This window comes from Sebastes fasciatus, chromosome 19 (assembly GCF_043250625.1).
Source record: "Sebastes fasciatus isolate fSebFas1 chromosome 19, fSebFas1.pri, whole genome shotgun sequence".
Lineage (NCBI taxonomy): Eukaryota > Metazoa > Chordata > Actinopteri > Perciformes > Sebastidae > Sebastes > Sebastes fasciatus.
The window spans coordinates 24,579,392-24,605,882 of NC_133813.1; the positions used below are offsets into that span (position 1 = coordinate 24,579,392).

Sequence of the window (26,491 nt, forward strand, 5' to 3'; positions counted from 1 at the left end):
GATAAAACACTTTAATTATCTAAGACTTAAATGAATTGCTTTATCCGTTGCCAAAGAATTGTTAAAGTCTTCTGTTGGGGTGTAGCATCAAATTTGGATAGTAGGTTAATCTGCCAGTGTCACATTAGACCAAAATCTCAGTCATTAAAAATGGATGTGCTTCCTCATCTACATTTCCTGTGCTCCACACTCACACTGGCACATTGGCACCGAAGACGCCTTTGTGCTCTGGCCCCTTGCAGAGGTGACCTGCTTTGCCTAGGATGCTTGTGCTGCGTGGCACACTTTTAGAGAGGAAATAAATGGAACTCCTTTTCTAAGTAAGCAAGAGAACAAACTTTGTAAATAACACGCATTTGTAAATGTTAAATATTTGGTACTACTGTCATGCTAAAAGAAGATTAGATATATTTTGACATCAGCCTTTGACTTTATAGTGACAAATTGTAAAACGACTAAGAAAAAGCAGTACTGGGGTTTTGAAATACTTTAAAGGTCCCATATTGTAAAAAGTGACATTTTCATGGTTTTTATATTAAAAATCAGGTTTAAGTTCTATATAAATACTGTGAAAGTATCGAAACGCTTAATCCACAGAGAAATACGCACAGCCCATATTCAGAAACTGAGCTTTTGAATCAAGCCGTCAGGATTTCTGTCCATTTGTGATGTCACAAATCTACAATATTTAGACCATTTCACAGTTTTAAACGTAAACATTCTAAATGGGTCACAGTTTATTTCCGGTTGCAGTGTATGTGAATGACATCAGCTGACAGGAAGTAAACATGGACCCAAGTTGTTGCCTAGCAACGCAAATCTGTTGCAATTCCATTGAAATGCACTAAAACGGAGCGTTTCAGACAGAGGGTAAATACAGCTATATCCAAGCAGACAGTATGAGGAAAATAAAGTTTTTTTTAAACATTAAAGCATGTAAACATGTTCTAGTAGAAATCCAAAATACAAGTATGAACCTGAAAATGAGCATAATATGTCCCCTTTAAGATACTATTTCCTGCAGTCTGCATGTTAGCATTAACTGTGTTTTTTGCTAACAGCTAGTTAGCGCTGCAGGTTATACTGAGGTCAACTTCATGCATGTAAACAGCAAGCCTCTGGACACAGTTACAGTAGGACAGTTATTTTTATCAGCCACTCATTTACATTAGCCAACCAGCTCTATCTACACTGCTTAATGAGCAAAAATGGTTGCATTTATAAAGTGCTTTTATCCGTAGTGCTTTACAATTTAACCCATTCACACACACACACACACACACACACACACACACACACACACACACACACACACACACACAACCTGGCCTGACCATCAGGAGCAATTTGAGGTAGTCCAAGGACACTCTGACATATGGACAGAAGGAGCTGGGTATCACCAAAACTACTTCTAATACAGCCATTAGTGGCAGGATGTGGGCATTTTGCATGTCCCATCAAAACAAGCACAACCAGCCCTGAGGCCTGTACTACGAGGAGAGTTCAACATACATAGGGTATCTTCTTGTTATCTGGCTTCACAAACCCTAACAACCGCTATACGGTCCTTCAACGGGTTGTCATCAACTCGGTAAATCAACCCAGGGTTTCTCAATCCGGCTATGAGCGCGTTCACATAAAAAGGGGCGGTGTTTGCAGCCAATATGACCAATCACAGACATGGACAAGTCCACTGTCAGCAGAGCGGCATATTTTACAAACCAAGAGCAAACTAAAATATTAGACAAATACACGATAAAACAGAAGCTGCTAAAGGACAGCAGGCAAAAGAAAAAAAATTGTCAATTCGTGAATGTGTAAATTAAGAGGCTTATTAATTTAATGGATAGGCCTACTCAAGTCAGATATAGTCGTCTAGATGGGACAGTAATATTATAAAAAGTTTTCAGAATAGAATGGATGAATGGATTACGCTTCATTATGCCCTTTGATAATGTTGTGGCGTATATAATATATGCTCTGGAGCAGGTTAGGTGTTCAGAATAATTTACCACGGCGATCTACCCCAGTAAGAAGTGAACCGCCATCGTAGCACTGAAAACCCTGAAAAGTTAAACTTGAAGTTATCTCCCTGGAGATGAGTGTGCTGACGCTTTCCAGGTTTCGGTTGGTACTATTGGATCCGCTTTATATATCTAAAAGGAGACCGGATGCGGCACAGGTTGGACAAATACCTTCTGGATGCTTCTGGATGGAATCACTCTTTTCTTTCACACCCCAACACAACATTTGCACATGTACAAACCGTATTTAGTACATGGGAAGATATGCAAGTCAGATATAGGCTAGTGGAAAGGCAAAACAAAACAAATCAGACAAGCGAATGTGCATGCTGCTGACAGGGCCTTTCAGTTTTGGCAGGTGCTTACGCTATATTAACAGCACAAAGTGTGAGATTTTTATTGAACTAAATGGTATGCACGAGTAACAGCTGGGGCCGCTGCATCAAAATGTAATGAGTGCATAAATAAAGACAGAGAGGATGATGAGAAATGCAGAGGCCTGCTGGGATATTACACCCCTCCGGAGGTAGCATGACTGGATACTACCTAATAACTAGCCGTGGATGTGTGTTATGATTATGTAGGGAGAAAAGAGCTAAGTATCAGAGGTAATCAAATAGGTATCATTATGTGCTTAAATCATGTGATCAACAATTATTTTTGTGAACGTACAATTGGTGCAACCCTCGCTAATGTTTATTCAGTCCATTTGATCCCTCATTATGCATCAACATTAATTATTATGAGTTATTCTCAGATGGATAGCTGTTTGTCATGTGTAGAGGGTGGCGTGATGGTGCAGCGCTGTCCTGGGCAACTGAAACGCAGCGCAGGAGATAAGAGAGTCTCAACAAAGCCAGGGCTTTTATCTTATACGTGGGCATATAGGCCACAGTATATTTATTTATTAATTTGTTTATAGGCCTACATATGAGCAAATTTGTGTTTTTGGGCTACTGTTGTAATTTATTAGATTTGATTATTGCACATTTTGTAGCTGTTTCAATAAAAAGGAAAATCCTTGAAGTCTGATCTTTGTCCACATCACTCATTAGACAATAATAGCGAAGTCAAGTACAATATCAGTAAATAATGGCCGCAAGTTTGAGGAAAGTTTTAACAGCTTGTGTTGTTGTCGTGTTGTCGCCCCCGCTCTCCCACCTCCACTTTAATGCCCGGTGCTTACCAGGGTTCAAGCCCGAAGGCCTGCAAACGTAAAGGATAGACCGGCTATGAGAAGACGTATAGTCATCGTGACGTCACCTGTCGGTTTGCGGATTGCCCGATTTGAAGCCTCGAGTTTGGCATTTTTGGTCATAGCCATCTTGGTTGTTTTTGCAACCAGAAGTTGACACGAGAGGGTGGAGCTAACCGAACGCTGAATACAAATATTTGTAGGCGACCAAAATGTTGAAATGAACTTCCATAAACTGAAAACACACTGTGAAAATGATGTGGTAGCGACCTGTCAATCACAAGGTAGCCCCACCCTAAAGCATACCCTGCTTTATGGTCTATTTGACTCTATAATTTACTAAATGAACATCATGCTGTATTGAAGAAGACTTGAAACTAGTGATTGAGACCATAAACTCATGTTTACAATGTTAACTGAGGGAAAGTAGGCTCATTTTCTCATAGACTTCTGTACAATCAGACTTCTTTTTGCAACCAGAGGAGTCGCCCCCTGCTGGCTATTAGAAACAATGCAAGTTTAAAGGTCCCATATTGTGCTCATTTTCAGGTTCATACTTGTATTTTGGGTTTCTAATAGAACATGTTTACATGCTGTAATGTTCAAAAAACACTTTATTTTCCTCGTACTGTCTGCCTGATTATACTTATATTTACTCTCTGTCTGAAACGCTCCGTTTTAGTGCATTTCAATGGAATTGCAACAGAATTGCATTGCTAGGCAACAGTTTGGGTCAATGTTTACTTCCTGTCAGCTGATGTCATTCACATACTCTGCAACCGGAAATAAACTGAGACATATTTTAAGAATGTTTACGTTTAAAACCGTGTAATGGTCTATATATTTTATATTTGTGACATCATAAATGGACAGAAATCCAAACAGCTTGTTTCAAACGCGCAGTTTCTGAATAAGGGCTGTGTGTGTTTCTCCGTATATTGAGCGTTTTGATAGTTTAACAGTATTTATATAGCACTTAAACCTGCTTTATAATGAAAAAGACCTGAAAATCTCACTTTTTACAATATGGGACCTTTAAGGCTTCTCAGACCCGGAGGTTGCCCACTGGTTACAACTTGCCACAAGAGAGAAAAAACTTTTTCTAGTAGCTGTATAAAAAACAGATGTGTGTTCATACATTTTTTGTTTTCCTCGGATCACGCATCAACTAGTGTTGAGGTATTGCAATGCATCCTGAACTACCTAGATACTGCACTTACAGGTAGGTCACACTCTGTTTTCCAAAGGCTTTCCATTCTTTTACCCTTTGTCTCCACTCTGCCATGATACAATGCATTTGAAACATGAAAAAGACATTAATAGTCCCCCCGCAGAGTTTCCTCTCCTCCATATATAAAGCCCAAAATACATGTGATAAAAGTGCCATGTTTTTCTGTGAGATGTTTTTATATGCCTCTGATGATACCTGATGAGGTTTATTTGGCAGCCTTCCTGTGGGGAAATCTTTGTGTGTAGGAAACCTGGCTGCGGCCTTCGGGGTGTCAAATTTGTAGCAATAACCATTAAGATTGACAGCGAGGACAGCAGGAAAGTATAGGCTGTGCTCTGTCTCGGTCTCACACTGACTGGAAGGCAGCACGTAATTTAAAGAAATTCTTCAGAGAAAATCAGGAGAACGTGAACAGGTGTGTCCCTACAGGAGAGAGCTGTTCCAATCTTTGGCAAGGTGTGGAATCCATCACCTTCTGTGTGAAATACTGCAGTTTGTTAAGTTAATCACAGAAGCAGTCGCCAACAATTCTAATTAAATGTGTATAAAAAGAAAATCTAAATGAGAATCTAAGACATAAAATAGAAGGGATGGGAAAAAAATGGATTCACCTATGTATCGCGATATTTTTGGAAGAGAACGGAGCTGACGGTAAGAGCTATCGACGGACTTGGTGAAGTTAGCAGAAGTATACACGAGAGACTACATCTGGTTTTCAAAATAAGGTTTTAAAAAAGGGAACTGTATATTCAAAACACATATATGGAAATAAGATTGATTGGATTATATTCACTGCGATGGACTGGCGACCTGTCCAGGGTGTACCCTGCCTTCGCCCAATGTCGGCTGGGATCGGCTCCAGCCCCCCCGCGACCCCTAACGGGATAAGCGGTTGCAGATGGATGGATGGATGGATTATATTCAACAGAAGTATAAAACACTACATGTTCCTTATAAATTAAAAAGAAAATACCACTAAATTGTGAGGGACATGTCTTTATTCTTTGATTTTTGGATTGTTGGAAATATATATATATATTTTTTTTTCCACTGTATTAATTTGGATATTTTCAAAAGTAAAAGTCCCTAGAAGTGTATGATTTTAAGTTTTTCCCATGATCTAGTGTTAAAAACGTTAAAGATCCCATATTGTAAAAAGTGAGATATTCATGTCTTTTATATTATAAAGCACGTTTAAGTGATATATAAATACTGTGAAAGTATCAAAACGCTCAATCCACAGGGAAATACACACAGCCCATATTCAGAAACTGTGCGTTTGAAACAAGCCTTTAGGATTTCTGTACATTTGTGATGTCACAAATCTACAATATTTAGACAACAATTTCACCTTTTTAAACGTAAACATTCTAAATGTGTCCAAGTTTATTTCCTGTTGCAGTGTATGTGAATGACATCAGCTGACAGGAAGTAAACATGGACCCAAGCTGTTGCCTAGCAATGCAATTCCGTTGCCATTCCGTTGAAATGTGCTAAAACAGAGCGTTTCAGACAGAGGATAAATACAGGTATACAGTATACGAGGAAAATAAAGTGTTTTTTTTAACATTACAGCATGTAAACATGTTCTAGTAGAAACACAAAATACAAGTATGAACCTGACAATTAGCATAATATGGGGCCTTTAACAAAAATCGCAATAAATTGTAATATTGAATCACAATTCTTGTAGAAACGCAACACTTAAAAATCGCAATACATATCGAATCGGCATCCGAGTATCGCAATAGTATTGAATCGGGAGAGAGGTGTATCGTCCCAACCCTATAAAACCTTGCAAGTTAGAATATAGGGATGAAATAAAGCATATGAAATAAAGTATTATAAATTTGCGGTAGAGAGTAATTGGAAATGAATAAGCTGAATACGGGCTGAAGGAACTCCACAGTGTTTGTTTTGGGAGGCACGGCTCAATGAGCCCACTTTATGATCCCCGGGGATAAAAACTTTAGTATCTCTAGAGAAAACTATAAAATCAGTGAGTTTGGCTCCTCTGGCTCTCCTGGCACCTTCAACAGTTCCGGTTAATTTTAGCATTCTGCTGCGGACTCCAGCAGTAACAGTCACTGCCGTTAACAGAATACGGCCATGCTGTGGCCCCGCTGCAAAACACACAAACGCCGCCCTCCACCACACACAGCTTTAAGGACACATAACAGCGCACACACCCTACATCCCCTCATCGGCGACTATAGCCTTTGTGGCCCACGTAGTTAGTGTGGTGATATACCTCCTCAGCTCAGCAGCATTGACGGCATTTAGAGCACTCTGGGATTTATTTCAACAAATAAACACCAGGGCCAAGCACCTACAGTAAATATTTTTTAATAATATGCCTGCAAGAAATGGTTTGGCAGAACGAGCGTGACAGCAGCCTTTAATATCAAGTCCAAATCTATATGCCATATTACATAAAAAAGATATGAATTGGGATGTGCAACGATTTTTAAAAGCAACAATATAAAGAGAGCATGCAGGCATTACACATTTTCTTTCTTGCACAATGTCATTGTAAATCTTTACATGAACACTAACAAAATGATTGCATCTGATGACCCAGTTGTCTGATTTTTTTAAGTGGTGTGTTACAAAGCATTGTGTGAGATCGTTTATCGATAAACAAATAAAAGCGATCATTGGACTCAAGATATTCTGTTATCATCCTTGTCTTTCTTTTGTTTTTTGGAAAAAGCAGTGGATGGAAGAATATTACTTTAAATGTTCTGTATAAATACATGCAGTGTTAATGCCACTGTAAACGAGATTATTGCACAGCTGAATTAGTGAACTAAATTATTGCACTGTTAAGTCAGTATTGCATGGTTGAAGATATAATAAATTATTGGGTTATAGCTCCTGATAGGGGTAAAAAATCATAAATATATGTTGTGTGTGTGTGTGTGTGTGTGTGTATATATATATATATATATATAAACAATCCAATGAACATGTCTACCGTTTTCTAGACTAGACAAGGGTATATTTGATCCTAAATACAATATACGTACTTTATGTTGTTGACGTCTGTATGACAATAAAGTAGAATAAATTACATGTCTATCAGTTGGAGCAGTTTACAAGTAAATGTTTGTCGCATGGAACTTACATTGGAGCGTGCTCCATGACGAACACTAAACGGCGTTGCACGTCGTCAGTAAGAGCAGCTGGTTAAGTCGGCATCGATGCAGGCTCGCTGTTGGAGGGTTTCAAAACCCACTTCCACTCCCCGTTAATTGGTTTGGAATGGCCTTTAATATGGCGGACCCTCCGCGCGAACGGAGTGGAAGTGGGTAGGGAAAGGGTGGAGGGGGCGGTTTGGAATTGGGCCTATAAGAAAATGACCCTACTTCTCACTTGATTTATTAGGCCACGTAGGTGGTCACCTAGGGCGCCGGCTACCTTGGGATTGACAGGTCGCTACCATGGCGTTGTCTGTTTTTTCCGTCTTTGAACTTTATCCCTTTCACGGTGTGTTTTCAGTTCATGAAAGTTAATTGTAACATTTTAGTTGCCTAAAAACGTCTTATTCAGCATTCAGTTGTACTTAGCTCCACCCTCTCGTTTCTGGTTGCAAAAAAACAAGATGGTGACAGCCAAAATGCCAAACTCGAGGCTTCAAATCGGCAGTCCGCAAACCAATGGGTGACATCGCGGTGATTACGTCTACTTCTATATATACAGTCTTTGAGAAGAAGGCTACATGTATCCCACACATACCAAATGACTGTTGTGAGAATGACCTTAGAGGCAGTATACAGCATCACATGTACCACTACTGAAACTGCATGTTTACCAGACACTGCAGCCTAAGTGCATCTTGTTCTTCAGGGTAAACAACATCTCAACCTATAAAGGCCTTGTATGAAACAGGCTGTTGGTAACCATTGGTAACCAAACCCACTTTCTTCGCAGGGGTAAAGCGGAACATTCAATAAGCATATTATTGAGACACATTTATTTTATAATTCATCCATATTTACTATACATGAATACATAGCAACCACTGTTATTCACATAGCAACTGATCTTCCTTCCTCCCTCTGAAGAAAAGAAGCAGACATTCCAGGTGCTCTGTGAAAAGCCTCTATAACCAATTAAGGTCTGCCAAGAAGTTCATTTTTCTAGATGTGCGTCACGTATTTGTCATAGTTTGACGTAGGATTTGTGTAATGTACTCGTGTTTATACTTTGTGTGGTGGAAAGATTATGGTCATGAATTCTATAAAGATGTACTTCCTGCATGCTGCAATCTTTTTTGAGGTGTCTGCTATTTCCTTTCAGGTCAGGGTTGAGAGGCTTTTTGTCTCGCGGATTGTGCAGAGCGCAGCGAGTGACTGTGACACATAGCGAAAAGGTGAAGTGGAAGTCACTCTGATTGAGAAGAACTCACCTTGATTCTTGATTTCAACTTCCCAAAGGGAGTTTCCTCTGCTAACCAGCACTGTGGAAGAATTTAAAGGACTATTTCTTTGGTGCAGAAGGGTGGAGGAGGTCGGCTGGGCCCCCAGGCACAAAGAAGTTGACAAGTTTTTCATTGATGTTTCAAAGAAGCTGGAGAGGATGGCAGAGACAGAGTAGAGTTTGTCTCTAACTGACTACCTACAACAGCTTCAAATCACCAGCGGGGCGTAACACCATGGGCTCTGTACATGAGACCTGCACTTTCCTCCTCACAACTAGGCCATGAGGTGGAAACAGTAGAGACAGTAGATTAATAAGTTGAGCCTTTACAATTTAAAAGCTTTAACTGTTAAACCTGCAGTAGGCAGAATATTTTTGTCATCATTGGGCAAAAAATCCATGATAACCTTTCAGCATATTGTAATTCAAGTGTTCTGAGAGAAAACTAGACTTCTTCTCCTCCTCATGGCTCTGTTTTCAGGCTTTAAAACATCTAGCCTGTGACGGGAGACTTTGACCAATCACAGGTCATTTCAGAGAGAGGACGTTCCTATTGGCTGTTCATTCAATGGAGGCAGCTGTCAATCACTCGCAAACTCAAACGGTCAAACTAGGCTGTGGCTGATCAAAGATGAATTAAATAGGGATGAACCGATACCACTTTTTTCAGACCGAGTACAAGTACAAGTACTTACATTTGGGAACTCGCTGATACCAAGTACCGATACGAGTACCGATACGAGTACTTCTCTGTGCCAAAACACCCTCGTTAACAGCCAGCTGGAGGGTGTGAGCGACACACGGCAGGCTGGGGAGCACCGCATATGAGGCGGTGCTCCGCTACCGGCTCTAGGTCAGTTTGGAAAGGCTCGGGGCAAAGGTGCTTCCCGGGGCCGTGGCCAAAATGTCCCCCCAGGGCAGGGCTCGGCCCACGCAAAAGGCGCCAGGGGTCTGTGGCGATGTCTGCAACCCATCCGACCCGTCTTGAAACACGAACCAAGGAGTCTAACGCACGCGCGAGTCAGAGGGTGAAAGCAAAACCCCGTAGTGCAATTCAAGGGAGGGCTGGCGCACGGCTGAGGTGGGATCCCCGCACTGGTGGGCGGTGCTTGGTATTTCCTCCACTGATCTGAACATGGTGGCCGAGTCACAAACTTTCTCATTTTACAGCTAAACAGTACACTACAATATTTTTGGAAACATTTAAGGTGACAAATAGGCGTTACAGTAACAGAATATAGATTCATATTCAATCAGCGCTGCCTAGTTTGACCGTTTCATCGGAGTGATTAACAGCTGCTCAGAGACGGCAAGGCTCCAGCTCAGCTCTGATTGGTTGTTTTCCTCTGGTCTGTGAAATCTTGCAGATGCCGTTAGGAGCACCGGAGGAAACAGAAGCACATGATTTTTATTCAGATTACCTGTCTCATGTACTACTGTCAGGACATAGTGACCGTTTTATAAAAATAACTTTTTTTATATCATATTTGCTCCAACTTACCAACTGCAGCCTTAATGATTGTTGCTTAATTTCTTTTTCAAACCGACACAGTAGCAGGGCTCACGGTGGCAAATTGAAAGAACATTTGTTTTGTTTTGTTTTTTTAAATCACAATTTAGGTGGATTCATGCCTGTGACGACATGATGCAATTAGCTCCTGGCAACGCGATGCAGACATTTGTCACAATATTTCCAGGCGAGGAAGAAGAGAGCGGAAGGGGAAATGGCAGGAACAAACTGCAGGTGGTGTACCAGTGAGATGCATGAGAGAACTACTGACAGAAGTAGTCAGAGGTAGAATTGAAATTAGCTCACAGTAAAACGGTTTTCACTTTTCTGCTCTACTGTCTATACAGGGTACCCCAGGGTTCTTTTTAAGACATTGTTTATACCACTTAGAGTGAAATTTAAATCCAACGTCACGGCCATACTGGCAAAAGTATGAGGGATATAATAGAAAAATCTGTATGGATTTTAAGCCCTAGAAAAAATATTATTTACAAAGTAAGTCCTTGAATTTAATGAAACATTTTATTATAATACTCACATTCATTTTTAAAGGGGACATATCATGCTCATTTTCAGGTTCATGCTTGTATTTTGGGTTTCTACTAGAACATGTTTACATACTTTAAAGTTCAAAAAACACATTATTTTTTCTCATACCGTCTGTCTGAATACATCTGTATTCATGCTCTGTCTGAAAAGCTCCGTTTTAGCGCATTTCAACGGAATGGCGACGAAATTGCGTTGCTAGGAAACGGCTTAGGTCCATGTTTACATCCTGTCAGCTGGTATCATTCACATCCACTGCAACGGGAAATAAACTGGGACACATTTAGTATGTTTACGTTTAAAACTGTGAAATGGTCTAAATATTGTAGATTTGTGACATCACAAATGGACAGAAGGCTGTGTGTATTTCTCCATGAATTGAGTGTTTTGATACTTTCACAGTATTTATATATCACTTAAACCTGCTTTATAATATAATAGACATGAAAATCTCTTTTTTCACAATATGGGACCATTAATACACAATGGTTTTGTGAGGTGTGTGTCTATAACAAAATAAAAAAATATCCGTATTTGTCACATTAAGAGCCACCACTCCTCTCTCCATGGCCTCACAAAGCTCCTTTTGGCCACAAGAGCCCCTATTTGAACTGAAGCTAATCAGGTAAAAAAAAATAAAGAAAATAACAGGCACAGCATGCAGTAGATTAGGATCAGAAAGTGCAGCAATCCACTCTTGCTGTGCAGAGAGAGCATGCGTCAGTGAGTGTCACTAGACACGAGTGCCTGCGGTCCTCGGAGCTCTGCTCCCTCGGCCGCAATCTGTTCATCCAGGTTCTCGCGCTCAGCCGACGTCTCCTTGTGGCTTCTTCTGAAAGCACTGGACTTAGTAATGAGCTCTGCCATCTTGCTGCTGACTTGCTTGCCCTCAGCCTCATCCATCCACCAACTTGTCCTCGTCTCTGAACAGACCTTTTAGACCGCGGTCTGAAATTAACTTATTTCACTGCATGTCACTGTGGCAGGGAAGTATTTTCATTTTATCTGCCACTTTTGAAATCTCTGCTCTAAATCAAGGAATAACATTTTAGCTCTGATGTCACTCAATGTTTGATATATTTTACACAAAACACATTATATGCATGGTAAATTACAGCGTTTGCATTATACCGCAGCTTCTGGGAGAGCCCTATTTATTGGGGTTTGGAGGTTACTGTACACAGTACTGTACTGTACTTTGTTCTTGTCATCTATGGTGGGTATTTGCATAAAAACACAATTGAAATGATTAGGAAATAAATGATTGTATTTAAATATTTGCTTTGATTAAAAAAGTCTTGGCATCGGTAGTTTTAATGATGTATTAGAAGCTGCTTAGAGCTAGTGTTAGGAAGTTAAACTGGTCATAATTACCTCCTTAATATCTATTTTTTATTTGCTGTGAAAACATCTCCTTCAAACAACTTAATTTACTCAAGTTTCTCGGCAAAAACGTAATTTTACGAGGTTGTATATGAACACATCATGATAACATTACCTTCGCCCAATATTCATTTTTACTAAATATACCTTCAACGCATCATAATGTAACTCAATGGAACCTCCGTTAACATTAGCCAAGCAGGACTGTGCTGCCCACCGGCTGCTAACCTGTAACGTTACTAACCCTCCTCATGTTGATTTCAACACAGATTTGTTGTTCACAGTGGCACATTACCAGGGGGGGAAATAAGGTATGTCCCCTCAGGTTCAGTAGTAGTAGTGCCATGCTTTTGAGCGCTTTTTTTCCCCCCATGGGTCCGGTCCCAAACTAACTGAAACATGATACCTAGGCGTATGCTGTTGCTTCATTGTGTGTGTGTAACTGTCGGAAATCATCAATAAGAGGAATCGATAGTTACGGACGCATGACATGCTGAGGAATCAGACAACTGGGAACCGGTTCTCTATTCCAATCCCTAGCGTTCTCTTTTTAAGTTGCTCCTCTTTGTAAGTACAGCAGCTCCAGGTGCTCATCTGTGGCCCTTCTTTTCTGACCCTGTGCCTCAGATTCCTTCTTTCTTTCATCTCATTCTTGAGATGGTTTCGGTATCTGGTCGGTATCTGGTCGAGACTTAATCACACACAATACTTGGTGCAATGATGGTGTCCTCCTGGATATTACAGATCTTTGTTGATAGAGAAACCCCTCTCTGCTGTAGCCTGGCTATGAGAGAGGAGAAGAAGCTTTTGGAGGAAAGGCTGTAAACAGACTTAACACGTAACGCTTTTTTTTGGAATCCGCTGCTACTTAGGGTTAAACGTTAATGTTAGCTTTTTAATAGCAAGGTGAGAGATGTTTTGTTTTCTTTCCTGACAACTGATTGATTCGCACCAGAGTGTATAAAGAATACACTGATGTAAACATTTGACAGTTATTTATGGCGATACGGTATTTATTAAATCATATGAAAGGACAAGAAAAAATTATGTAAGACCTTTGTAAACAAATTTGTTTTTATATTGCGAATATTAACTTCAATGCTTTGCTTTTAAAACCACGCAGGTGCCCTCATGCTATAAATCAAAGCATGCCTGCCATAGAGGGGTAGTAATCCTCTCGGTGGTCTGCTTTGGCATGTTTATGTGCAACACGTTGCTTCTGCAGCTGCGCAAGACATCCATATCGTCAGGGATTTTCAGGTTCATTGTGTCATCACCAGTGTTTCTGACAAAAAACACAACAATTACAGGAAACAATTACAAGACAAAATGACTAAAGAGCAGGGGGCACCATCTCACTTTGCAACAATTGGCTGCACACAGTTTTAGTCTGATTTGCTCCTTAGGGGGGGGAAGTTATGAAGATTACTTCATAATTCTAAGCTCAGAGAAGAGCTACTTTACAGGCCTACCTGCTGCTGATGCTTAGACTGATTTGTCGAAGTGGGTCCCAAGTAATGTGATAATATAATACTTCTGTATTTAGCACATACTGTAGCTAAACATTTGTAAACAGTTTGTAAAAAATTAACATTAAGAACCTGAGCGATGCCAAGGCAGAGGTGCCTTCAGCTGCAGTCAACACATGTTTGCAACAAGAAGTTAGGCTTTGAATAGTTGATTTCACTTATTTTAATGTTTGCTTGGGGGTGATTTGGAGAGTTATTGATCCATTAACAAGGTATTAAAAATTATAATTCCGGTATATTTCGTATTTCCTATAAAGGTGGCCGTTATGACTCTGTCCGTCATGCTGACTTTGCACTTGCTACCTCCGTTGTAGAGATTCAGGGTTAGTCACAATGGCTAAATTCATCAGTGTGAAATAGACTGGAATTTCCTTTTAAAGGAACAGTGTGTGTAACAGTGAGGGGGATCTATTGGCAGAAATGGAATATACTATTAATAATTGTGTTTTCTCTAGTGTATAATAAGCTGATAATAACAATCACTGTGTTTTCGTTAGCTTAGAATGAGCCATTTATATCTACTTAGGGAGCGGATCCTCTCCATGTTGCACCGCCATGTTGTACCGCCATGTTGCATCGCCATGTTGCACCGCCATGTTTCAACAGTAGCCCAAAACGGACAAACCTAACACTGTTAACTTTTCCTGCTTGGGCCGGAGTCGATAAGGTTAATCGCTCCCGTCACCGCCGCTCTCTCTCTCTCTTGCTTCACCACTCACTCCCCAAGTACTCACACTCTAAGCACTGGCTCTGCTCCAAATGACCAACGCTACTCTTACAACAACTGGCTCTGGAGAGGGCCATTTGCATTTTTGTGTCAGCCACCGTAGTTCTCCAACACGCTTGGCACACGGGGAGAAGCTTCAGTTGGTTGCAATCTCTTCACCTCACCGCTAGATACTGCCAGATCCTACACACTGGACCTTCAAGTCCAAGAGGGAATTTAACTTTTCATATTCAAAACACAGCAAAAATGAGAGAGCTCTCTTGAGTCTCACGTGTGACGTTATTATTACCCCTCACTTTTGCTTACAGATGGATTTCATGATGATAAATAAAGCTAACCAAAAAATATTTTTTAGTTTTAAAGACATTTTGGGACATGTTTGTTTGATTGACAGGTTTCTCAGCCTATACGTTTACTTGTCCCACCTCATCTGCACCCATAGCTTCAGAAACTGACAAAGATAACAGCAACTAGTAACTCCAAATCCAGGCATCAGAGCATATAAAATATATCCATGTGTTTCTAAATGCCATTGCCTAGAAACTGAAAGTGTGTCCAAGTGAAGCTAACTTTTGCAGTTATTCAATGTGTGTGTATTCTTCTCTCAGAACAGATTTATCCTCTGACTCACTGTTGCCTGTGGTGTTTTGCGTTAATGATTTGGGCTGAGTGTGAGTTTCCTATCTTCCGTGCATACTAAAAATGCTACTGGAAATATTTCTACTGATATGGAATCTCACTGATAAGGTGCAATCATTTATAATGTGGCAGTTTTTGTTTTAAAATATATTCTAGAAAGTTTTAAATGATGGAATGACTTTTAGTACAAAATTTTGCTCCGAGACATTATTAATCTAGTCAAGATATTTTGGTCCTCAGGGTCCACGACCCTGAATGACATCGACCTAGTCCAAAGTGACAAACATCCAATTACAACGTTATGTTATATTTAACCCCTGTAGGTCACGGGAGGAGAGCGTGACAACTCATCTGTCTTCACAATGCCATCTTGTGGTTAAAGCATATGCAAAACATAGTTACCTTATTACAGCAGCACAAAAGCATGTCCTGTGATTCACCTTATAAATTAACCACATTTTAATTAAAGCACATTACAACCAGTGTATTCCAAGGGCATTTCCCTGGGTTACATACCCTAATGGAAATTATAATGATATCACAAGAGGAAAGGAGGGATGCTTACTGTAGATAGCTACTGTAATTGTCTTTAAAGATGTGTTATTGGTACTTTGTGTACTCCTTGCTGCCTATTTACTTTATAAACATTAAAGTAACAAGAGTAAAATGCGTGTTTGCATTCTGTAGCTTGCAAAGAATAATCACCAAGAAAGCAACTAATATTCTCCTTTGTCATACAAGTCTATGATTATCGCTTGATTCTCGTTTTTTATTATTTGTGCTTATTTTTTTCAATTTTTTCGTTCATCTTTCTTGTCTTATGAAATCTCTATGATTCATAACCGATGGGTGTTTGTGGGATGCATTGTTGTCAAGTACTTTGCAAATCAGTTTCTTTACTATGTTTTACTATGTCTAATTGTTCATAGATAGATACAAATCTTGTATTTTGCATTACGGTAATTATTTCTATAATATGCTGCCTGAAGAATGCCACTTTTCAAGCCCCTGGAGGGTTTTTAGGCAATTTTCCCTTTGCATCCCCTTGCAAATTATATATTGCATCTTCTTCATTTTTTATATGTGTAAATGAACAAACAAACAAGAAAGACAAATAAATTAATTGCAGAGAATTTTACTATAAAAGTAACCAAATGTCCCCCTTTTTTAATGCATTCATTTAATTATTTTTTGTTAAACTTCCACTACACTTGCTTTGTCTTCTTACATAAAACAATTTATTTCTGAATAACAAATTATGTTCAATGTTGTGCATACTACATATATGCACATATGGCAATTTCCCTGTTCATGTTTTAATAATGTAGTGCAACTGTGAACAGATGATAACGCACATGCATTTTTGCACTCCACTGCCATTTTTCTCTCTACATATGGTACCAGCATGCTGGAGCTGTGTAACATATAACAGCTGGTAACACGCAGAATGTTGTAGCACACAATGTTTTTTGTTCTTTCTGTATGTCAAGTTGTATTTTAGTAACTGAATTATGATATGCAAATCAATTTTACCCTGGAATAAATATGCATTAGAAAAGACAAAGTTAACGCGATAATAACGCCTTAACGCAAATTTGTCTTAACCCCACTAATTTCTTTAAAGGTCCCATATTATAAAAAAGTGAGATTTTCATGTTTTTTTATTATAAAGCAGGCTTAAGTCCTATATAAATACTGTGAACGTATTGAAACGCTCAATTCACAGGGAAATACACACAGCTTGTATTCAAAAACTCTGCATTTAAAACAAGCTGTCAGTATTTCTGTCCATTTGTGATGTCACAAATATACAATATTTAGACCCTTTACACAGATTTAAATGTAAACATTCTAAATGTGTCCCAGTTTATTCCCGGTTGTAGTGTATGTGAATGTCATCAACGAACAGGAAGTACACATGGACCGAAGCTGTTGCTTAGCAATGCAATTTTGTTGCAATTCCGTCAAAATGCGCTAAAACAGAGCATTTCAGACAGAGGGTAAATACAGGCATGTTCAGCTCAAGAGTATGAGGAAATTTTTTAACATTACAGCATGTAAACATGTTCTAGTAGAAACACAAAATACAAGTATGATCCTGAAAATGAGCAAGATATGGGTCCTTTAACGCTTTAACGCAATTGATCTTTTGGAGATTGTAGCGGGCCCAGTTTTAAAGTTAGAAAGAAGATACTGGTATCATATGAAACTAGAAAAAAACATTGGAATCCAGGATATAATCCACTGGTACCAACGGAGTCATACTAGCTTGTAGCGAAGGAGGCTAAAGAACGCTCCAAAATTGCGCTAAATTTTGGCGAGGAAAAACTGTCATGGCCATTTTCAAAGGGCTTTGAACATTGTTTTGTGTTGTTAATTGATTTCCAATAATAAATATATACATTCATTTACATAAAGCAAGCATTTTGCCCACTCCCATGTTGATAAGAGTATTAACTACTTAACAAATCTACCTTTAAGATACATTTTGGACATATAAAATTTGTTTTATTTGCGATTAATCTCGATTAATTATGGAAAATCTTGCGATTAATCGAGATTAAAAATGTTAACTGATTGACGGATCAAATTTCTATAATTTTATGTAGAAAAAATATAGGTCTGGCACGGCAGAGCATGGCGTGGCATGAGTCTTTCATGCCCTGAGGTGAATTTCTCAGACAGGCTTTTCTGAAGCTACATCAAAATCCTGCCTCCCCTCGCACCTTTCTGAATTTTTTTGTATCTGTCAGAAACCAACAATCCAACAAGCACTTCATGCAGCGATGGCCCTGGTGTGTGAGGAGGTGAGAAAGTAGACATAATGGCACATTTTTGCCCCCTTGCATTGGGTGGCTGTAAACACTTTTACCTTGGTCAAACGTAGGAGATTTTTTTTCCAAGCACACCCCGGCCTTAACCCTGCCCATGACCGCGCCCCTCACCTCACCTCAATCATCTATAATCTACAGCATTTGATTAGTGGATCTTATCAGATGCGGTGACAGCCCAGAAGGACAGGAACGTCTTTCTCCTTATTTAATATAGTGGCGGGCCCCTAAAGGTTTGCCGGCACATGACCTTGAACTCATCGTGGTGATTGGCTTACGGGTCCTGTATGTGCGGCGCTCTTCCCAATCAAGCCTTACTGCCTGCTGAAGCTCAGTGTGACCTTTGTGTGAAGTCTATATGACATTGTGTTAATAAATATGGATTATTTGGAGCTTTTTTTCAGTATGCAGATATCCTAAGCCAGTCTTCTCACCTCCACCTCTTTCTGCACGTTTCAGCTGCCTACGCCTGTCCACCATTTCTTTTCATTCATTCAACATTTCACCTTTTATTTCCCTTCTCACTGGTTATAATTGCATGACTACTGCAAGAGTTTGCTGCAGGTGTAGCTCCAGAGTCTGTGTCTGGAAATGAGAATACCAAATTTTCTGAGAAACATAACTAGATTTATCGTTTTCTTCCTCAGCAACCGTTATTGTATTCCCAAATGGAGAACAGTGAGTTTTTATGCGGGGCTATACATGCTAAAAGGGCCATCATATGCTACGTGAGACACAAGGAGAATTTCATATCATCATTTCAAAAGGAAATCAATATTAATACTCTATTTAAAGGTACAATGTGTAGGATTTGGCGCCATCTAGTGGTGTGGTTGCATATTGCAACCAAATCTGCACTCATTCCTCCTTTTCCAAGACTGCGGTAACGTGTGCCACAGAGTGCCAAACTGTGGTAACGCCGTTCGCCTCGCTCAGAGGCAACCCTTACCATGATAACACTACTTTAGGAGCAACGGAAGTCAGACAGCAGCTAGCACTCTGTGGCTCACGTTACCACAGTTTCACAAGCGTGTCGGAGATCTACGGTGGTAAAGTAAAAACGTGAAAGGCTCTCTGTAGAGCCAGTATTTGGTTTGTCCGTTCTGGGCTACTGTAGAAACATGGTGGAGCAACATGGCGGACGCCGTAAGGAGGGGCCGCTCCCTATGTAGATATGAAGGGCTCATTCAAAGCTAATGGGAACTCAATGATTCTCAATTTCAGGTGATTATACACTAATGAAAACAGATTATATTCCATTTCTGTCAACAGATCCCCCGAAATGTTACACAGTGTTCCTTTAAAAAACAGCGTATGTTAAAGGTCACATATCATGCTCATTTTCAGGTTCATACTTGTATTTATGTTTCCACTAGAACATGTTTACATGCTGTAATGTTTTGAAAAAAAAAACTTTATTTTCCTCATACTGTCTGCCTGAACTGTCTGTATTCACCCTCTGTCTGAAACGCTCCGTTTTAGCGCATTTTAACAGAATTGCAACAGAATTGTATTGCTAGGCAACAGTTTGGGTCCATGTTTACTTCCTGTCAGCTGATGTTATTTACATACACTGCAACAGGAAATAAACTGGGACACATTTAGAATGTTTATGTTTAAAACCGTGTGATGATGTATATGTTGTATATTTGTGACATCACAAATGGACAGAAATCCTACCGACTTGTTTCAAACGCACAATTTCTGAATACGGTCTGTGTGTGTTTCTCCGTATATTGAGCGTTTTGATAGTTAGACAGTATATACAGTATATAGCACTTAAACCTGCTTTATAATATAAAAGACATGAAAATCTCACTTTTATTTTTTACAATATGGGCCCTTTAAGAGTTCACAAAAACAACAGAGAAAGACAAGACTAGAATGAGTGTTTGAGGTTTCTTTCTGCCTCCTAAGAGCTAGCTGTTGGCATGTGCTGTCATCACATATCAATATCCTCTGTCTCAGTACAAGATAGATTGCATTGGTTTTTGTACAGATGAACCAAATAAAGTGGTAACCCTGTTTAAATATGTCATTCACGCCAGCTACTATAGGAGATCTTTTTGTTTGGTAGTTGGAATAAAAGTAAGAAACAAACAAACACACGCACACAAAGAAAGTAAATAGAAAAAAATCATCATTACATTCCAAATCGATTTCATCTCATGACTTCCAGAGCACGGCACACACACTAACATCCTATGGCCACCATCTTCTGGTGTGCAGAAACCGATGGTCGTGATTCTAGGAACTGCTCCGTCATTTGTAATTCTGTGGTCGAGATGTTGACAGCCAGCGCCTGAAGGTAAAATACGAGCCTGCCATGCCGCTCACGTAGCTGTTCCACTTGCAGCTCCCCCTGATTCTCTGTAGGGAGATTGTAATACTGAAATGCTTTGTGTTGATGTGTGCACAAGGAGGAGACAGATTTAACCGGTGAAGTAGCTTAGCTAGTGTACTGCTCAGGGACATCATTGTGAACAGATATATAACCTATGAATATGTCCAAGCGTGACCTCAGTTACCAAGCAACCGGTACAACTGAATTGATTACTCTCTTCCTTTAAGCCTACAAGAGATCTGGCATTTTCAGAGCTCCCACGTCTATTTGTGTTTGACAAGAGACTGGCCTCCTATCATTTCTAAGAATATAAAAGAAATGTCCTTTATGTACAAAATATGGTCTGAGACATGGGAGGTACATTTGTCCCCTGCCATCGTGACCGGTGTTCCAGTCTCCACTCAGTGTTTTACAGTGTGGCTGAAAGCTGAACTTTCCTTTGCTCTCCCAACATACTGATTTTAGTCCCCTGTCCTTAAAATTACACAACATCCAAGTAGAAGTAGCATGCCTAATTTGTGCTATTGTGCGACACTGAATGCCAATGTTTTCTTAGTAAAGGAATATAATCATCACATTACACCTTATTCACAAACGCAGCACACAGTCCGCATTATGTTTTGAAAAGTGCCGTATAAATGATGTTGATACTGTAATGGAAGCACACAACAGCAAGCACACAAATTCAAAAGGCTCCGTCTTCCAGCGCATTGTGCGAAGCAGGCGGGGTGGCACTTTCCAGTTCTGTGCGATTTTCTGCACTTAAATTAAAAGACCGTAGTCAGTCCCCAGAAAAAAAAAAGACACCATTGGTCTTTTGTTAGAGTTCGTGAAAGAAGCCGTGTTTACATGTTCCAGAGGAATAGAGAACAGTGACTTTCTTCTCTTAGAAGCAGAGAGGACAATACAGCTGTCCACACTTCAACATAATGGCTTGTACTTTTACGCATGAAGCTGCAACCCGAAGCTTACTTTTGTACTTTCAACTCACACGCGTTAACTACACTGATTTTGTTTTACGGGCTTTGAGAGCTGCCAAACTGCTACTAGTGCACAGTAGTATTGTGTCTGAACTAGGGTTGTCAAAAATATAGATTTTTTTCATAGATTTTGAATCTACGAAATAGTTTCAATTAGGGGCTGAAAGATTTTGAAATATCTAATTGCGATTATTTCGACCGATATTGCAATTGCGATATTAAAAGGAATGCTAACTTTTACATCATTATTCTCATTTTAATGGAAAAAAATAAATGACGGTGTGATTTTTGAGGGGATCTGTACCCAACAACAATGTTTTCATAAGTCCGTAGAATATGATGTTTAGGCTAGGACATCTCTGCTGCACCACAATATTTCATTTAAAATGGCATTTTGACTCACCTTTTATATATAAATATTGCCATACAAAAATTGCAGTATAGGCTATATTGCAATTTCGATAAATTTCGATAATTGTGCAGCCCTAGTTTCAATACTCATGTGCCGCATTGATACACCGGTATAACTGCGCTTTCTTGGTCTCTCTTCTCTCCAACAGCGATTTGACACACACTCACTCACCGCTGCAGTGCCCTAATACTAGAGTCCCGCCTCCTCTCACTCACTCACAGTGATGTGTTTTTGTCACTCGTCTCATTCACTCCAGGTTTAATATAATAATTTGCAGGTATTGTTATGGTGTTAGATCATTAAAGATGGAAACTGCAGAGCTTCCGCGACCAGTTTAGGCTGACAAAGAAAACAACAGGAGTGCCGTTTTTGGTAATACTTTGCATTTGAGGCAAATGAACAAAGAAAGGCAAAAGCAAGCCCATTATGCAAGCAATGCTACAGAGCAGTGCTAACGAAAGGTGCCGACACGACAAATATAGCAATGCACCTGAAGGACCGACATGCCGACCGACCGCTATAAAGAATTTTGAGAGGTTGGTGACAGTACTCAATGTTGTGTCATTTTCCCCCCGTGGTATCGTGTTGAATATCGATATTTTTCAAGGTATTGTATCAAAGTTTGAAATTCCAGTATCATGACGACACAAGTCTGAACGCATCCGCCGATGGAGGACTGTAGCTGCTGCAACAAAACATTGGTCTCTAATAGGGCTGTCAATCTATTCAAATATTTAATAGCACATTTTTTTTCTGTTCAAAATGTACCCTAAAGGGGGATTTGTCAAATATTTAATACTCTTATCAACATGGGAGTGGGCAAATATGCTGCTTTATACAAATGTATGTATATATTTATTATTGGAAATCAATTAACAACACAAAACAATAACAAATATTGTCCAGAAACCTGCATTTAGCATAAAAAATATGCTCAAATCATAACATGGCAAACTGCAGCCCAACAGGCAACAACAGCTGTCAGTGTGTCAGTTTGATGACTTGACTATGACTTGCCCAAAAAAAACTGCATGTGATTATCATAAAGTGGACATGTCTGTAAAGGGAAGACTCGTGGGTACCCATAGAACCCATTTTCATTCACATATCTTGAGGTCAGAGGTCAAAGGGCCCCCTTTGGAAACGGCCATGCCAGTTTTTCATCACTAAATTTGGAGCGTTATTTAGCCTCCTTCGCAACAAGCTAGTATGACACGGTTAGTACCGATGGGTTCCTTAGGGTTTTTATAGTTTCATATGTTGTCAGAATCTCCGATATCTTTAAAACTTAGCCTGCTACAACTTCCCGAAACATTGCGTTAATGCGTTAAAGAAATTAGTGGCGTTAAAACTAATATACGCGTTATTATCACATTAACTTTGACAGCCTTAGTCTTTAACATAGGAGACCACTGCTTGTTTTTTGTATCCAACATTTTTTTTAGTGTGACCAAGCTCGTTCCCCTAATCAAGTATGTATTATTGTAACCCTGACGACGAAGCTCCCCCGACCTTCATGTCGTAGTCATTTTAACCTAAACCACGACGTACTTTAACAAAGTCCTTCTTTTTTTAAACCCGAAACAGGATCTTTTCCAAAACCAAAACAAGTTGTTTTTGTGCCTACAACCAAACCATGCCTACTGTAAAGTATTGTCACACCATGAAACTGATCTATTTCTCAAAAGTGATTTGTAAAAGTCTTGGAAGACACAGACCAATAATATTGCAAGAATATAGTTTGATTTCAATTCTGGCACAAAGGTTCTTACTAACATCTGTCATCCATAATATCTCACATGCTCATTGAACTGGATCCTTTTCAGTTAATTAACGCTTTCTGAACGCCGTCTGAAGTTGGCAGGTATGAGCTCCATCTGTAATTCTAGTGACTAAAATGTCAAGCAAAACTTCTCTCGCTAGAACTGCTGAGTTTTATTGTAAGATTGTTATTCATATACTGTGAACCACAACTATCGCATGGATCATTGTAATTCAAAGTAGAAATGTCACAACATTTTTGATCTCTAAACTGACGATATGTTATGAAATGTGAATTAAAAAAGGGATAATATGTGCTGTTGGTAGCGTATTTGGGCTGCTGTTATCTACAAACTTGCAACCCTGCACGTCCGAAACGAGGAATATTAGATTCTTCTCAAGAGAAGCTGCTCTGAACCCTTCGTTCCATTACCAAACTGTCAGTATGTCCCGGTGGGAGAGCACTGCTTTTAGAGCGGATGAGAGGAGCCTGTTATGAAAGGCAGACTGACCCTAGCTCCTCGCTCTGGGAGCCATCAGACCCTGAAAACAGCTAGCCACAGAGCACTTTAAACTCATCCAGACTATCCAACGTACAGGTCAATTTACACTGGGTTTGTTTATTTGTGCCCAGACCAAGTTCGACTGTAACCCCCGCACCCCCTTCCCCTGCAGCTCTGCTTACACAGTTAACTGCTTTTCCAATTGGCGGTGTATTTGTAAAAAACACTTTCCTCATCAAAGTTCAGCAAAATAATAAATATATTAAATCCAATGCAAAGGCAAGATGCCTGCAAATACACCCAGAAAGGATACATGTTGAAAACAAAGTAGATACAGACGTAGGCAAAGTTGTTGGTAACGTTCCGTTAAAGAGAGAAAAACCCACAATGGTCACTGAAATAACTTGAAACTGACAAAAGTAATAATAAATAAAAATTCACTGAAAATTAACTAATGAAAATCAGATATTGTTTTTGAATTATGGTTCAGCAGAATCATTTAAAAAAACAAACTAATGAAACTGGCCTATACAAAAATGATGGTAACATTAACTTAATATTTTGTTGCACAACCTTTTGAGGCAATCACTGCAATCAAGTGATTTCTGTAACTCTCAATGAGACTTCTGCACCTGTCGACAGGTATGTTGGCCCACTCCTCGTGAGCAAACTGCTCCAGCTGTCTCAGGTTTGAAGGGTGCCTTCTCCGAATGCATGTTTCAGCTCCTTCCACAGATGTTCAATAGGATTTAGATCCGGGCTCATAGAAGGCCACTTCAGAATAGTCCAATGTTTTGTTCTTAGCCATTCTTGGGTGTTTTTAGCTGTGTTTTGGGTCATTATCCTGTTTGAGGACCCATGACCTGCAACTGAGACCAAGCTTTCTGACACTGGGCAGCACATTTCGCTCCAGAATGCCTTGATAGTCTTGAGATTTCATTGCACCCTGCACAGATTCAAGACACCTTGTGCCAGATGCAACAAAGCAGCCCCATAACATAACCGAGCCTCCTCCATGTTAGGTACAGTGTTCTTTTCTTTGGATGCTTCATTTTTGCGTCTGTGAACATAGAGCTGATGTGACTTGCCAAAAAGCTCCAGTTTTGTCTCATCTGTCCAAAGGACATTCTCCCAGAAGCTTTGTGGCTTGTCAATATGCATTTTGGAAAATTCCAGTCTCGCTTTTTTATGATTTGGTGTCCTCCTGGGTTGTCTTCCATTAAGTCCACTTTGGCTCAAACAGTGACGGATGGTGCAATCTGACACTGATGTACCTTGACCTTGGAGTTCACCTCTAATCTCTTTGGAAGTTGTTCTGGGCTCTTTGGTTACCATTCGTATTATCCGTCTCTTCAATATGTCATCAATTTTCCCCTTGCGGCCACGTCCAGGGAGGTAGGCTACAGTCCCATGGACCTTAAACTTCTGAATAATATGTGCAGCTGTAGTCACAGGAACATCAAGCTGCTTGGAGATGGTCTTATAGCCTTTACCTTTAACATGAAGGTCTATAATGTTCTTTCTGATCTCCTGAGACAACTCTCTCCTTAGCTTTCTGTGGTCCATGTTCAGTGTGGTACACACCATGATGCCAAACAGCACAGTGACTACTTTTCACCCTTTAAATAGGCAGACTGACTGATTACAAGTTTGAAGATACCTGTGATGCTAATTACAGGACACACCTTAGTTTAATATGTCCCTATGGTCACATTATTTTACATCTTTTCTAGGGGTACCATCATTTTTGTCCTGGCCAGTTTCATTAGTTTGTTTTTTAAAATGATGCTGTTGAACCACAATTCAAAAACAATATCTGATTTTCATTAGTTCATTTTCAGTAAATTTTTATTTATTATTACTTTTGTCAGTTTCAAGTTATTTCAGTGACCATTGTGGGTTTTTCTCTCTTTAACGGAATGTTACCAACAACTTTGCCTACGTCTGTATGTTTATGGCAAAATTCTTCCTCTGACAGGTTGTAGTTCTATTTCGTTCTTCCTGACTGCCAGAGGCAGTGTTTAACACTGGATGTTATCCATCTCGCGCACGCGCAGGTCGAGTATTTAATATCAACAAAGTCACATGTGACCTGGGATGACGTAGTTTATATAAGCCCACGTCATCATCAGAGATGTCCCTTGAATCTTCTCGCGGCAGGTAATCCGCGAATGCAGGTTGATTTAAAGAGATAAGCCGTTGACTTTTCGCTGGAAGCCCTGCAACCGCATGGTTGGAGCTACGGTTTCGTCCTCCAAGGGCTGCGATTAGTTAATCACGGCTACACTCTAACACTTTAGATGCTGTAACACCGGTGTTTTCGCCGGTTCAATTCAGCGAGGCTAACGACAGGTGAGCTAGGATAACAAGGTGAGTATATCCTCCCGTCGTTAGAGTTTAAGTTACGTTTGTTGATAGGAGTCTGTTTTCGGTCTCCTTTATTGTTTATTGCCG

The 26,491-nt window shown here is 39.8% G+C and overlaps 1 protein-coding gene and 1 long non-coding RNA gene across 4 annotated transcripts in view; one reads left to right on the forward strand and one right to left on the reverse strand.

The window, feature by feature from the left end:
- LOC141757511 (myosin light chain 3) overlaps nucleotides 1-9,463 on the reverse strand; it is a 104,821-nt gene extending 95,358 nt beyond the window's left edge. For 2 of the 3 annotated variants that reach the window (XR_012591658.1, XR_012591659.1), the window contains exon 1: nucleotides 8,862-9,463. The gene's annotated coding sequence lies outside the window, so the exon portion shown is untranslated. The remainder of the gene's footprint in view (nucleotides 1-8,861) is intronic. The other variant, XM_074618030.1, reaches the window with a different exon arrangement.
- On the forward strand, nucleotides 4,040-5,984 carry LOC141757623 (uncharacterized). The gene is made up of 2 exons (XR_012591681.1): nucleotides 4,040-4,441; nucleotides 5,853-5,984. It is a non-coding gene; the product is annotated as an uncharacterized LOC141757623 (long non-coding RNA).
- Nucleotides 9,464-26,491: the final 17,028 nt, after the last annotated feature.